This window comes from Herpailurus yagouaroundi, unplaced genomic scaffold (assembly GCF_014898765.1).
Source record: "Herpailurus yagouaroundi ecotype Mexico unplaced genomic scaffold, PumYag 185, whole genome shotgun sequence".
Classification (NCBI taxonomy): domain Eukaryota; kingdom Metazoa; phylum Chordata; class Mammalia; order Carnivora; family Felidae; genus Herpailurus; species Herpailurus yagouaroundi.
In genome coordinates, this window is record NW_024412416.1 from 3587509 (window position 1) to 3601966 (window position 14458).

Genomic DNA, 14458 nt, shown 5'->3' on the forward strand with positions numbered 1-14458 from the left:
TCTGACAGGTTCCTTTTAATCTCTTTGTTAAGGACCTCACTGATGTCCTCCACTCTTTTCTCAAGTCCGGTGAGTATCTTTATGATTGTTACTTTGAATTCTCTATGAGGCATATTACTTATCTCCATTTCTCTTAGGTCCCTTGCTGTGGTTGTCCTGTTCCTTCATTTGGGACATATTCTGTGTCTCCTCTTTTTGTCTAACTCTACTTTTGATCATATCAGTGACTATGTCTTAGCCATTCCTTCTAAGGATTCTTCAACTTTATTTTCATGTTCCTAGTGCATATTTAACAAATTGACAGAAATCTTAGATACCCAAAGTATCAGATTTATCTTTTGGGAGTGTCTTAATTCTACTTTACTGTTTAAATACGAGTTTTATAGAGCCTGGTACACCATAGGGAATTATTAAGTAAATTATAGCATATGGAGGATTTAGGCCAAGTTAGTGAGGCCTGCCCAATGGTTAAAATGAAAAGAAGGAAGAGTCATAAGTATATTAAGCTCCACTAAACTTTGTTTTTAAAGCTAAAAAAAAATGGGGCACTTGGGTGGCTCAGTTGGTTGAGTGTCTGACTTCAGCTCAGGTCATGACCTCGGTTCATGGGTTCAAGCCCCAAATCAGACTTGCTGCTGTCAGTGCAGAGCCTGGACCCTACTTAGGATTCTGTGTCTCCCTCTCTTTCTGCTCTGCCCCTCCCCGCTTGTGTACTCGCTCTCTCTCAAAAACTAAATTAAAAGTAAACATTTAAAAAACAAAAGTAAAAAGCTAAATAAACATAAATGAATTGGGGATCACAAAATACTGATCAGTACTTCCAAAATTATTTGTACAAATTTAAGAAATGTTTTTGTGGGATTTTTTTTTTTTTTTGTCCTCTGTTCTCTCTAAAGCCTGCGCCTTCCAAAAGGAGGATAACTGAGAAGAGTGTTCATAATATAACACAAGTCTGGGGAAAAGGCAGACACGCTTCAGGATAATAAAATACAGGAGATATGCCAACAGCACAAGGTAGCTGACATTTTTGAGATAATCCACCTGGAGACCAGATGACCATAATGGCCTTTTTCCATCCCACCAGCAGGATCTGAGGCTCCCCCACCCTGTCTCCAGCAGCGGGTCTGGGAAAACCAGAGACGTTTACTCCAAAGGCCCCACGTACACCAAAGCCATGCATGGCCAGAGCAGCCACGTTAGGGAGATGAGGGATAAAAGGACGGGGGGGTGGGGGGTGGGGATGCTAGGTGGCCAGGAGGAGTTCCAAAGGGATCTGTTTCCGCTCATGCACAGAGCTGGATTTTTGCAGACTGAGAACAAGTGTGGAAGAGATCCCGAGCAGACAACTAGGCGTGATTGCCTGTAGGGTTGCTCTAAAACACTAGGAAAAAGAACTGCTACTCTTGAATGGTCTGTGCGGATGAACCAAGTAGATTTGTCCCCACCACCCCTTTGGATGCCAAACAGATTGATTCTATCACTCGAACATGAGGTTAAGAATTAATGGAAGGAGGCTTCGGCTGAACAAGGCATTTATCTCCACCTCCTCCCAAAGTCTTACCAAAGGACACTTAGTAAGAGAATGAGAAGAGACAACAGACCAGAGACGTCAACCGAGTTTGGAGAAAGTGAATAAATGGCACTGACTTGGCCGAGCTGTGAAAGCAGGACTCTGACTACTGGCAGAGGAGACAAAACTGGTAAAACCCCGATTCCCAGTACAGAAGCCTGGGAAGTTTCAGGAACCGAGGCACAAGCACCCTCACAGAGAGAGAACAGCAGGGTTCACGGCGCAGGCAGAAAGCAGAACTGGGGTGAAGCTTGAATAAAGAGGAGCTGAGTGTCCGGATTCCAAGCCCAGCCCACACAGCTGCGGGAATGACCCTGCCTGTCTTTGCAGGAGACAGAAGACTTCGTCTCCGGGGAGGCTGGACCAGAGAAATGCTGGCTGAGCGTGAAGTGAACGTCAGCTGACTGTGCAGGGAGACCGCCACCCCACTCAGTCCCACAAATGCCAGCCCCCCGAAGGGCTGGCTCAAAGGGAAAACCATGCAGCTGATGGGTTAGGAGGCATGTTTGACTACACAGAGCAGTCGTTCTTTTAGAATGCTTGGGGATGGGGCTGCCCTGGGGGCTCAGTCAGTTAAGCATCCGACTTCGGCGCAGGGCATGATCTCAGGGCTCGTGAGTTCGAGCCCCGCGTCGGGCTCTGTGCTGACAGCTCGGAGCCTGGAGCCTGCTTCCGATTCTGTGTCTCCCTCTCTCTCTGCCCCTCCCCTACTTGTGCTCGCTCTCTCTCTCTCTCTCTCTCTCTCTCTCAAAAATAAATAAAAACATTTAAAAAAAGAATGCTTGGGAATGGATCAGTGATAAGTAATTGCTGTAAAACTAAGTCAGCAAAAAAATAAGGCAATGAATAAAAATGTTGTAACAAGGGAAGTAAATTCACAATATGGCGCATGGTCTCTGTGAACATTTGCATAACCATAATGATGACAATACGAAATATTAACTTGACCCAAAAAACCTGTGATATAAGTAAATTGGCAAGATGGGGACAGGGGATGTATGGTTGTCTCGAAAACATAACAGAATTTCAAAAGTAAAAATAGGTGACTTCTTAAAATTTTTTCAAATCACAATTAGTAATATAAATGTGTTGTATAGAAATAGCAAAATTTAAAGAGAAAGAAAGAGAAGGCTAAAAGACTTTAAAGCATTTCCAGTGAGCAGTGGAGATGGGAAACAGAAACTGAGGTTCCAGAAGCTGGGGCAGGACAACTGCTTACTTTCCTTTAAGTCATGGAGTATCATTTGACTTTTAAAATGATGTACACATCTTGCTTTAGTGAGAATTAAATGACATTTTTAGAAAGAGTTCGTTGGACATTCTTTAGAATTAGGTGTGTGTGTGCACTTGGTTGGGAGAGGATTAGACCACCCCTCTGCTCCCCCAATCACCAGCAGGTGCGAGGATTTCTTCGGCATAGACGAGAGGAATTTGAAGAGACCCCAACGTGGAGCTGGCCTAGCAGCTGGCCAGTAAGACTGATTTCCGTTGTCAGCTGCTCCAGCCTTCCTTCCAACCTAAAGACCATGGGTGTCCAGGATCATGGAACTATGGTGCAGTACGCTGACCCGCCCATTTGAATTCCATAAGACTGAGTCCAGATGTACCTGCCTTGGTACCAGCAGTAAAAGTGGCCCCAGCCCAAGGGATAATGATAACCTGTGCAGCAATTTCTAAAAGGGCACCTGGTTTGGGAATGGATATGTCAACTGGGGACTGGGATCACACCTGATTTTGTAACATAGGAGATGCTTTGCAGACCTCCCGGAGGATATGCCTGGGGAGGTGGCCCATAGAAACTATGGGTATCCCTTCATCGTGTGACGAATCACAAATGTCCTTAAAGGCATCCAGAATGGTGAGTCCTTTCCAGAAGGTTTTCATTTTACTTGCCCAGGTCCAGCAGAGGAATCACAGTCTATGGCAGCTGTAGCCTTACGAAATATATTTATCCAATAACAAGACTTGAAATTCAAAATTACTCCTTGATCCATGGGCTACAGAATGGATGTTGTGTTACAGCCACGAAACATCTCCATCAGAACTCTTGGGTCTTGGGTGACCAGACGCATTGCCAATAAACAGTAGTACCTTGAGAGGAATCTTTTTTTTTCCCCCGAGCAGCAGGCCTCAACAGTGGGCTTAGAACATTCAGGAAACCACATCATAAACAGATGTGCTTTCAGGGTGCCGGGGTGGCTCAGTCAGTTGAGCATCTGACCTCGGCTCTAGTCGTGATCTCACCATTTGTGAGTTGGAGCCCCACATCGGGCTCTGTGTTGGCAGCTTAGAGCCTGGAGCCTGCTTCAGATTCTGTGTTTCCCTCTCTCTCTCTGCCCACCCCCCTCAAAAATAAACATTAAAAAATTAAAAAAAAAAAACAAAAACAGATGTGCTGTCATCCAGACTTTGTTGTTCCCTTGACAGAGTCCAGGCAGCGTAGGTTGAGCATAATTCTTAAAGGCCCTAGGGTTTTCATTTTCAGAATGGCACATGAGCACAGGCTTCGACTTAAAGCCAGCAGCTGCATCAGCCCTACCAACGGAGTCAACCTGTCCTTTGAAGCTTTGAAGCCGGACATTGACTTCTCTCCAGCTCTGAAGGTCCTAGATGGTGTCTTCTTCTGATAAGGCTGTTTCATCCACATCGACAACCTGTTGTTTAGTGAAGTTGCCTCCATTAACGATTGCAGCTGGAGCTTCTGGAGAACTTGCTGCAGCTTCTACATCAGCACTCGCTGCTTCGCCTTGTAGTTTTATATTATGGGGACGGTGTCTTCCCTTAAACCTCATGGACCAACCTCCGCTTGCTTCCAACCTGTCTTCTGTGGCTTCCCCACCTGTCTCAGCTTTCACTGAAGTGAAAGAGAGTCAGGGCCTTGCTCTGGATTAGGCTTCAGCGTAAGGGAAGGTTGTGGCTGGTTTGATCTCCTGTCCAGACCTCTAAGACTTCCTCCACATCAGCAAAGAGGCTGTTTCCCTTACCACGTGTGTGTTCACTGGAGTAGCACTTTTAATGTCCTCCAAGAACTTTTCCTTTGCATTTGCAACCTGCCTGTTTGGGGCAAGAGGCCTAGCTTTTGGCTTCTCTCGGCTTTCAGTACGCCTTCCTCACTGAGCTTAATCGTTTCTGGCTTTTGATTTAAAGTGAAAGACGGGTGACTCTTCCTTTCCCTTGGACATGTAGAGGCCACTTTGGGTTATCAACTGGCCCCATTTCGACACTGTTGTGTCTCAGGGATCAGGGAGACTGGAGGACGGGGGAGAGCGGGGCGGGTCAGGGGGGACAACTAGTGGGCAGAGCAGTCAGAACACACAAAACGTTGCATGACATCAGAGATGACTGATCACCATGACAAATATAATAATAATGACAAAGTTTGAAGTAGTGTGAGAATTACCAAAACGTGACCCAGAGACACAAAATGAGCAAATGCTGCTGAAAAAAATGGCGCCAATAGACTTGCTCAACCCAGGGTTGCCACAGAGCTTCGATTTGTAAAGAATGCGGTATCTGCGAAGCCCGAGAAAGCAAAGCACACTAAAACAAGGCGTGGCTGTATGGTGCGCTGAAGTCACCAAGAGAGTACTTCTCACATATTCTCACCACAAAAACGTACAGTTGATCCTTGAACAACATGGGTTTGAACTACAACAGGTTCACTCATATGGGTTTTTTTTTCCCCCGATAAATACGGTACAGTGCTGTATGTGTATTTTCTGTTCCTTACAACTTTTTTTTAAGTAGGCTCCACACACAGCATGGAGCCCAATGAGGGGCTTGAACTCACGACCTTGAGGCCAAGACCAAGCTGAAATCAAGCATCAGATGCTTAACCGACTGAGCCGTCCCGTCGCCCCTCCTTACGATTTTCTTAATAACATTTTCTTTAGCCTCCTTTGCTGCAAGATGACGGTATATGAGACGTATAACACACAAAATATGTGTTAACCAACTGTTTATGTTATCAGTTGGGTTTCCAGTCAACAGTAAGCTATTGCTAGTGAAGTTTTGGGGAGCGAAAAATTACATTCAGGTTTTCAACAACATGGAGGCTCAGTACCCCTAAGCCCTGTGCTGTACAGGGGTCAACTGTAACAGTAAGCCTGAAAAGAATAAAACTATAATAAAAATAAAAGGAAAGAAAAGAAAATAGGAAATAGGAAATAGATCAGAGGAAGAGAAAGCTGAAAAGAAGGCTCGGGACCGGGTTGAGGAGTCCGTCACCCTCAGTGTAGTAAAATCTTAGAGCGTTGTTCACGTGGGAGCATTTGGATCTGGTGTCACCTGATCTGGGGGAGTCCGGCAGTGCAGGCTCTTTGGCAGGTAGTGCTTCAATGAGAGAGTTTGATCTGTGGAAAATAGTGAACTAAAACTTGGGCTTAGACTCTGAACTTGAAGAGATGAAAGTCTGGATGTGCGTTGAAACACCGTTGGAAGAGGCTGTTACTGAAATCTGCAGTGCTGCGGGCCAGTCACCTTTGTGGTTGATCGCGTGGCCCTTGCCCTTGGACTGCGGCGGTACAACGCTGTGACCGTGGGGAGGGTACAGGCTCACGTGCCTCTGAGGCTGTGATGTCCCACCAAGAGCGAGTGGAGGGCCGGCACTGGTTTCATAGGGCTCGCTCAGATGTGCAGCTGCTCCCAGTAGACTCAGGGACACGGTGCAGACCCCGCCGCCTTTCTAGATGGAACAGCAAATCTGGCATCTAGAAACCATTGTGAATTTTCTCAGATTTCTTTCCTGCGCGGTGTCAATGCCCCGCTCCCCTAGAAATCCCTCAAGCCTGGCTTTTCCCCATTTTGGGTACTTCCTGTCATCTCCCTGAGGGAGGCGCGAGCAAGTAAGACACATGACCAATTAATTGCCTTTCTGTTAAGGATGCTCAACGTGCACGTGGGCCATGCTGGAATGCCAATGTTCACGGACCCCAATTAGCGTGTGCCCCCCAGGAACGCACGTGATCACCTCTCAGGCTTGGGGAGAAGATCCATTCGCTCCTGTGAGGTTTTTTTGCCTCCCCTCCCTGCCCCCAGCAACTGTGGCCCCCTGGTTGCCCAGGGCAACTAGAGGGAACTGTTGGCCTGCACGGTCTAGGACCACCAGTGTTTAAGTCACCTCATTTTCTCCCTTAACGTTCCTCCATTTCTACACTGTACAGCCTGATAGGGTCCAGTCGGGTCAGTTGGGGTGAGTTAGCTGGGCAGGGAAGAGCCCCTGTAAGAGAAACAACCATTGGCTTCCAGAGAAAATACCAGACCTCTCTCAGGAAAAGGAGAGGCCAACTTCAAATGTGTCTTGTCTTTCAGATTATAACACGTGGTCCCTTTCACTCCGAGTATTCCCCTTTTAAGGCCCCTCAAGATGACCCTGTACCAGTCAATGGTGGAGCCTTTGCTTTGTCCTGATGGTTCTTCCATCCCTGAAAGCTGATTAGATAAGAGAGGATACTCATCTTTTCCTCTTCAGGATGCCCTCCAGGGATAGAGCCAGAGATTGGAAAGAGCCTCCCGGACAGAAGTAAGAGCATGGGCAGAGGCCCTGTGGCTGAGGAGAGGGCACAGGCCTGAAAGAAAGCCAGGGTGCTGGGCCACGTCTGAAGTCAGAGGAAGTGTGACGTGAAATGATCCTGGAGCCATAGGTGAGGCAAGACCGCACACGGCCTTGTGGGTGCTGTTAAAGATCCGGGTCTGAATCCTGAAAATAGAGAGGAATTGACATTTTTCAAAGCAGTGAGCAGATGAGCGGCCTGATCACATTGGCTGCATTGGTGGGGTTGCCGTGGCGTGGATAACAGCACAGAGGGGCACCGATGGGGAGGCAGTTCTTCAGACATGGGGCCCTGGGGGACGAGCCGGAAGTGAATGGACTCCAGAGACATCCTCGGGCAACAGAGACGTGACTGGGTGACAGACTGAGTGAGGGAAGAGGTTTCAGCAATGACCCTCTAGCCTTTGAGGCTACAAGAGCTTGGCTTCTCTCCTCAAACTGCCTCTTCTGGAACAGGCACATTCCCGGAGGGGGACGGGGGGGGAGGCAGCCTCTAATGCTGAGCTCACATTCGGGGTTTTCTTTGCCTCCAAGATCTCGCCGCTGCCATTCTTCACTACTTACCGTGGGTCTCTGGTGCGTGGGACGCTGGGCGGGAGCTACGAGACAAGGAAGTGATAACTGGCACAACGCCAACATCTAGAAAAATTACACCATTGTCATTGTCACTATCCATTAATAGCTCAACACAACCCTACCGTATATTTCTCTTGCCCCTTTTGGCCTCATACACTTCAATACATACACCTCTTAATATGCACTGATCGTACTAAGTAGTTACTATATGTCAGCACCATCTGAAGATAAAACCGTGAACAAAACAGATCCGAATCTTCACATTCTCTTGGGGAGAGACAGACAAGAAATTCATGAACATTTTCATCAGCCAACCTCGAAAACTCCTGACACGAAATACCTCCATATGCCCCCAGGATTCATTCATTCACTTCTTCATTCATTCATTCATGCAGATCCCTATGCATTTGTAATCAAATCCTTTTTGGTTAAAGGAGAAGATCATCGGGATACTTCTAATCCTTGGTGTTTTAGGGAGCCAGAAAGCATTAAAAGCTGAATAAATAAATAAATAAATCTTCCACCCTCCGTGGACAAATTCTTGACGGGGTGGATCATCCGTAGAAAATATTTTCACTGGCAGTCAAAACCGGTCGATAATAAAACAACTCGCACACCATTCCATGACACATTTAATCTCCTCTCCAAAATGTTATCCTGTTTGGAAATCCGACCTTCAGGAGCAATCGTTTGTGTATTATTAATTTTTTTTAATTTTTTTTAATATTTATTTATTTTTGAGACAGAGACAGAGCATGAACGGGGGAGGGTCAGAGAGAGAGAGAGACACAGAATCTGAAACAGGCTCCAGGCTCTGAGCCGTCAGCACAGAGCCCGACGCGGGGCTCGAACTCACAGACCGTGAGATCGTGACCTGAGCCGAAGTCGGACGCTCAACCGACTGAGCCACCCAGGTGCCCCTATTAATTTTTGAAAAAAGGTGTGTAGTTTTGTCATGAACAGATTCAAATCTGAGGTGGTGAAGTTCCTTGGTGGGTATTTGGTGACCTTCCGGATTAACTGCCTCCTGCTGGGAAATGTCCCCTCCGTGATCTGGGCTGGTGGATGACGCCAATCTTGTGCTGTTGTGTTCTCTAGAGAGAATAGAAAAGTCAGTCTTTCCTCAAGCATGCTTGATCGAAATGTACTTGTTTTAGTATCGATAGTTTAGGAACAGTCTGCATCAGCTTTAGACCTCGTGTTAACGCCCCGTCTGGAATCACACACCACTGTCTTCAGTGAGGGTCTGGGTGTTGCTGGGTGTTGGGTGGGGGGACACAGAGGTGGCCTCCTAGCAGGAAGCAGGCTGCCCTGGGGGTGCGGCACGTGTGGAGGAGGGAGCCCGGCTCAGGCAGCACCCTGAGGGGAGATGTGCTGGGCTATTTTCTTTCCTTTGTCCTGGAGGGGAACCTGCAGATCCTGGGCTGGGGGGGCCCCAGCAAGTGAGGGGCATTAACTTGATCAGCCCACCGCTGCCACCACAGAGGAGAAGCGCTGACCTCCCTGTCCCCCGAAGGCCTTCTGATTGTTCCCCAAACTCTGCTTTGCCCTCATAGGGTGTGGACATCGTTCGAAGGACGTTACCCGTAAGCAGGAGTTTTAGAAATGAGGCAGCCTCTGGGGATAAACGTCCAGTCCCCTCCCAAGGGACAACTTTAGAGGCAGCAGTCACGAAAGCTCTATTTTTAAGGACACAATTTCATGGACACTGCATGGCACGTAGAGACATTTTCATCTCCTTTCATCAACTACATCACTTGTTTCGAACGTGAAATAGCTTTTGAAACAGGGATGGCTGTGGTCAGAATCAATAGTTTTCCCCGAGCTGAGCCTACTTCAGAGAACAGCACATCTTGGCCAGTTTTGCTTGGATCTTACAGTCCCAGACAGCAGGCAGGAGGGCAACTAATGATTTTCCAGTCTGGGTCCTCGAACCCTGCCTCTTCTACCCCTGACCTGATAGGATCTGTGTTCTGGGCCACACGTGCTTTGATGGAAAACTAGAGAAATTTGACAGGTTGTTAACTATATACTCGTTTGAGGGCCCCCTCCCCCGGATTCCTGGACAGAAACAAACAGACACTGGAAAGTTTAGAGCTACTTTTTTCAAAGGTTATTCCTAGGGTGAGCTTGGGAATAGGAAGGTGGAAGGAGAAGCATGTATCCCAGAAGAAGGAAAACTGAGGCCCCAAGAGGCTTACTTGCTTCAGCCACATCTCTGACCTCCTCCGTCTGGTATTCCCAGACCCCAGCTATAACCATCTTCCCACATTCTCTGCCTTCTTATTTTTGTTTACCTTTCTCGCTCAAACCCAAAGCAATAATTTCTCTTTAATCGTATGGTTTAAACAATGAGCAAAGCTTCTGCCCATTTCTTCACGGAATTATTTGTTTTTTGGGTGTGGAGTTTGGTGAGCTCTTTATAGATTTTGGATACTAGCCCTTTGTCCGATATGTCATTTGCAAATGTCTTTTCCCATTCCGTCGGTTGCCTTTCGTTTTGTTGATTGTTTCCTTTGCAGTGCAGAAGCTTTTTATCACAGAAGCCCATGGAGGAAGGGAAGGGGGAAAAGTTACAGAGAGGGAGGGAGGCAAACCATAAGAGACTCTTCAATACAGAGAACAAACTGAGGGTTGATGGGGGTTGGGGGAGAGGGGAGAGTGGGTGATGGGCATGGAGGAGGGCACCTGTTGGGATGAGCACTGGGTGTTGTATGGAAACCGATTTGACAACAAATTATATTGAATAAAAAATAAACAACGAACAAAGCAAAGCTCCAATGACAAACTGGGAAAATATTTGCAATTTGTGTCACAAACAGTGGCCTTCTTTGACGAACTTTGCAAAAAATTCTACATACTAACCATACCCAAGTAGAAATATACTAAGAAAAAAAAAATACCATTAGTAGTAGCCACTGACCCCTTGGAGTGCCTGAGAGAGGCTGGGGTGTACATATAGGTGGGAAGAGTCAACGTGCTACACTTTGTCACTGGACCCTTGTTACGATCCAATTGTGTCCCTAAAATTCTTATATTGAAGTGCTAAATCCCGGGACCTCAGAACATGAGTGTCGCGGGCGGTAGAGTCTCTAAGGAAGTAATTAAGTTATAGTGAAGTGATTAGGTTGGCCCCTACTCTGATATGACACGTGTCCTTAGAGGAAGAGGAAATTTGGACATAGGCATGCACAAAAGGACGTGCACGTGAAGCCACAGGGAGAAGGCGACCGCCTACAAAGCAAGGGGAAGGCTCCAGAAGAAACCAACCCTCTCTACACCTTGATCTTGGACTTCCAGCTTCCAGGACTGTGAGAAAATAAATTCCTGCTGGTGATGCCCCAGCCTGTGGTACTTTGTCATGGTGGCCCTAGCAAACTCATTCAGCCCTGAAGTCGCTCTGTGCCCAGAGGATCATGGAAGATTCTGTCTCATTTTCTATCTTCATGATTTTCCCTATTGTTGGCTTCCTTCTCTCAGCTCAGCTTCCCGAAGGAGCTGGAAACATGATCACTGGCAGGCTTGGGGCCCCACCAAAGGGCTCTGATTCACCCCAATGTATGTCAGGTCTCCATCAACAGACCAGTCACTTGAGGCCAGGAGGACGGTGTAGAATGATTGGTGCAGGAGGCGTCAATGCTCACTCTCAACCATAGGTGCTACCTGCCATGGTCACTGCCTTCCAAAGTGTCACCCTGAGCTGTCACCACTGGATGACAGATGAGGCAGACACTGACCAGTGGGCTCTGAAAATTTAGAAGGATGCTGGAGCCTCTTGAGCGCCTGGGTGGCTCAGTTCGTTAAGCATCCGACTTTGGCTCAGGTCATGATCTCGCGGTTCATGAGTTTGAGCTCCACATCGGGCTCTGTGCTGACAGCTCAGAGCCTGGAGGCTGCTTCAGATTCTGTGTCTCCCTCTCTCTGTCCCTTCCCCTCCTCAAAAATGAATACACGTTTAAAAAAGAATAAGAAGGAGCCTGGACCCTCTTTTAAAACCTACATGCTCCTGGTAGTGGTTACATATTGAATTCATTGTTGTCGTGCTGTTAATTTCTTGGTTGCTTCCTTTATTTAGTTTGTAGATGAATTGAGCAGAGAGTCCTAGAGATTGTGGGAAAGTCAGACAATAGTTCTGAGCAGGAAGTGAGGGGCAAGAAATGAGTTTCACAGATTTAAACCTCCTGCCGGGGCTGCCTCTGGGTTCCGAGAAAAGAGCTTTTCCTGCGAAATTTAGACTCGACATACACAGGGGCACGTCTCATTCAGATGATACCCAATCTCGGGGTCCTAGGTTTGTGGAACAAAATTCACAAGTTCTTTGTAATTATCCTTCTCTTGTTGCTGTGATGTAACCGTGTTCCCTGGAAGAAAAAGTCAAAGAAACGTCATGAAACTTCAACTTCTGTTTTCCACCAGCAATTCAGAATTGGGTGCAAAAGTGCTGTCTCCCCAGACCATTGGCTCTTACAGGTTTCTCAGTTTCAAAGTATTACTTGTAACTAGTTGCAGCCAAACCTCACATGGAGGGCTTCTCCTTCTCCTCTGGCCCTGGCCAGAGCTGAGTGCCAGTGGGATTTGGTGGTGTTTCTAGAAATGTCTCCATAGATTCCCCCATATGCCCCTGAATCTGCTTGGCTTGTTGAAAATACAGATTCGCAAGGCGCCTGGGTGGTTCAGTCGGCTGAGCGTCCGACTTCAGCTCAGGTCATGATCTCACTACGGTTCACGAGTTCAAGCCCTGTGTCGGACTCTGTGCTGACAGCTCGGAACCTGGAGCCTGCTTCGGATTCTGTGCCTTCCTCTCTCTCTCTGCCTATCCCTCCACTTTTGCGCACTCTCACTCTCTCTCTCTCAAAATAATAAACATTTTTTTAATTATAAAAGCATTTTAACAGCAGCTGCACACCATTATTTTTGCAAACCTCAGTTTTGAGAACTTCACTGAAGTAGAGGTTTGTGCCTTCAGAGGGGGCACCTGGGTGCAGCTAGCAAGGGGGGGGCATTCATGATAGCAGAATAGCAATCAAGAGCAGCAGTTTTCCAACTCGGTCATTCCGGAAAGTTTTACTGACAAGCCCTTATCTCACGCCCCGATGTTGGCCGTTCCGCACTCCCTTTCCTGGTGGCCTAGTGTCCCTACTGAAAAGCTCAGCCTGACTCCTACACCCCAGCATGCAGACTTGAGGTGGGAAGTCCACAGGCTCCCCTCCTCCCCTGGATAAGGGTGTAAAGTAGGGTCACCAGGACGAGGCATTTCCAGCAACCTTGGCTCCGCCTCCAATATGTGATCCAGCCCAGATGGCCCGCTGCTCTGTCCCTGTGTTTAGTGTCACTGCTGGTGCTTTGGGGGACTGAGGCCCTCGCCCCGCTTGCTGGTTGCTTCTGGAGCATTTCTGGGCACTCTGCTTGGTTGCCCATTCCCTTCAGATGCCAAGCAACCAGCCTCATCACAGGTGGCACCTACAGGTGCCAAAGCTAGCATACTGTAGGGTTGCAAGGATGGATGGATGGACGGACAGACGGACGGACAGATTGTCCCTTCCCTTTCTTCCGGCCCCTTCTCCTACCAAGTAAAGAGGTAGCATTGATCTCGGGTGACATCATAAGATCACAGGGCTGTCTTGGTTGTGCCACCACCCCTGGGCGGCCTCCGGGAAACAGCTTCCATTTAGAGTATGCTGGGTAACTCGAGACCCCCAGCGCATGCATCCAGATAACTGAGATAATGCCCGTCAGCCCCCAAACCCGAGGTATTCTTTTGAGTGGTCTACAAGGGCCCATATTCAATAATCAATCAGTTCCCTCTGCTTCACCTTGATACTCCGAACATAGCCTTGCTGAGAGGCTCATTAAACTGCCAGATTGAAACGTTAGATCCAGCCACATGAAAAAAAAAAAAAGTCACTCCAGTTGCAAACATTAAGCATATGAAGGAGACCAAAAACACACTTACTCAATACAGCCCCGTCTCGGCTTCCCCGTCTGTAAAACTAGGCCCGGTCCCCAGATCCCTCAGGATGAACCAGCAGCTCCCATTGCCAGGAAAGTGCTCCAACAGCATCAGGTGAGCCGTACAAATGAGAGGTAATTTGACAGGCGAGCCAGCATGCAACAGCCAGGCAAGTGAGTGCAGGGTGCGCTAATGCACTTAAAAGCCCAGAAGCAAGCCCGGGCTGGGTAATAATGGCCCAAACACCACCAGGGATTCCCCAAGTCTAATTTCCAGGCCTGACGGCCGTGGTGCTCCACATCCACTGGCTAATTAAGGCATATGGCGGAGACAGAAGCTGACAGAGAAGCTCGCCCCGGCCTTGGTCTAGATTTATGGAGAAGAGAAGTTGCCAAGAAGGCGAATCAGACATCAGCGGGGCTTCCCCCAGGATGAGGAGGTCCCAGGGGCGTCAGGACTGTGAGATTCAAAGTGATAATATAAATCAGTGCTGAGCTGTGCGGAGAGACAGGAGGTCGGGGCTGAGAGCCAGGTCTCCGTTTTGCTAACTATGGGGTCCGGGTGCACTTTACTGTTCAAATCCTTCGTTTCTTCATCTGTAAGATAGACCGCTAATAGTACCCATCCCAAAGGGTTGTGAAAAGGAAATGTAGAATGGCAGTATTGGGCCTGGCACAGAATGAGTGCCCAATAAATAGTAGCTGTTTTTATATTATGTTATAGTATTGGTATTCTCTGCTCCAGGGAAATATCCCCACAGGTGCCCAGCCCTGGGAAGTCAAAGTCTGCTTATCTTTCAGACCCAAAGACA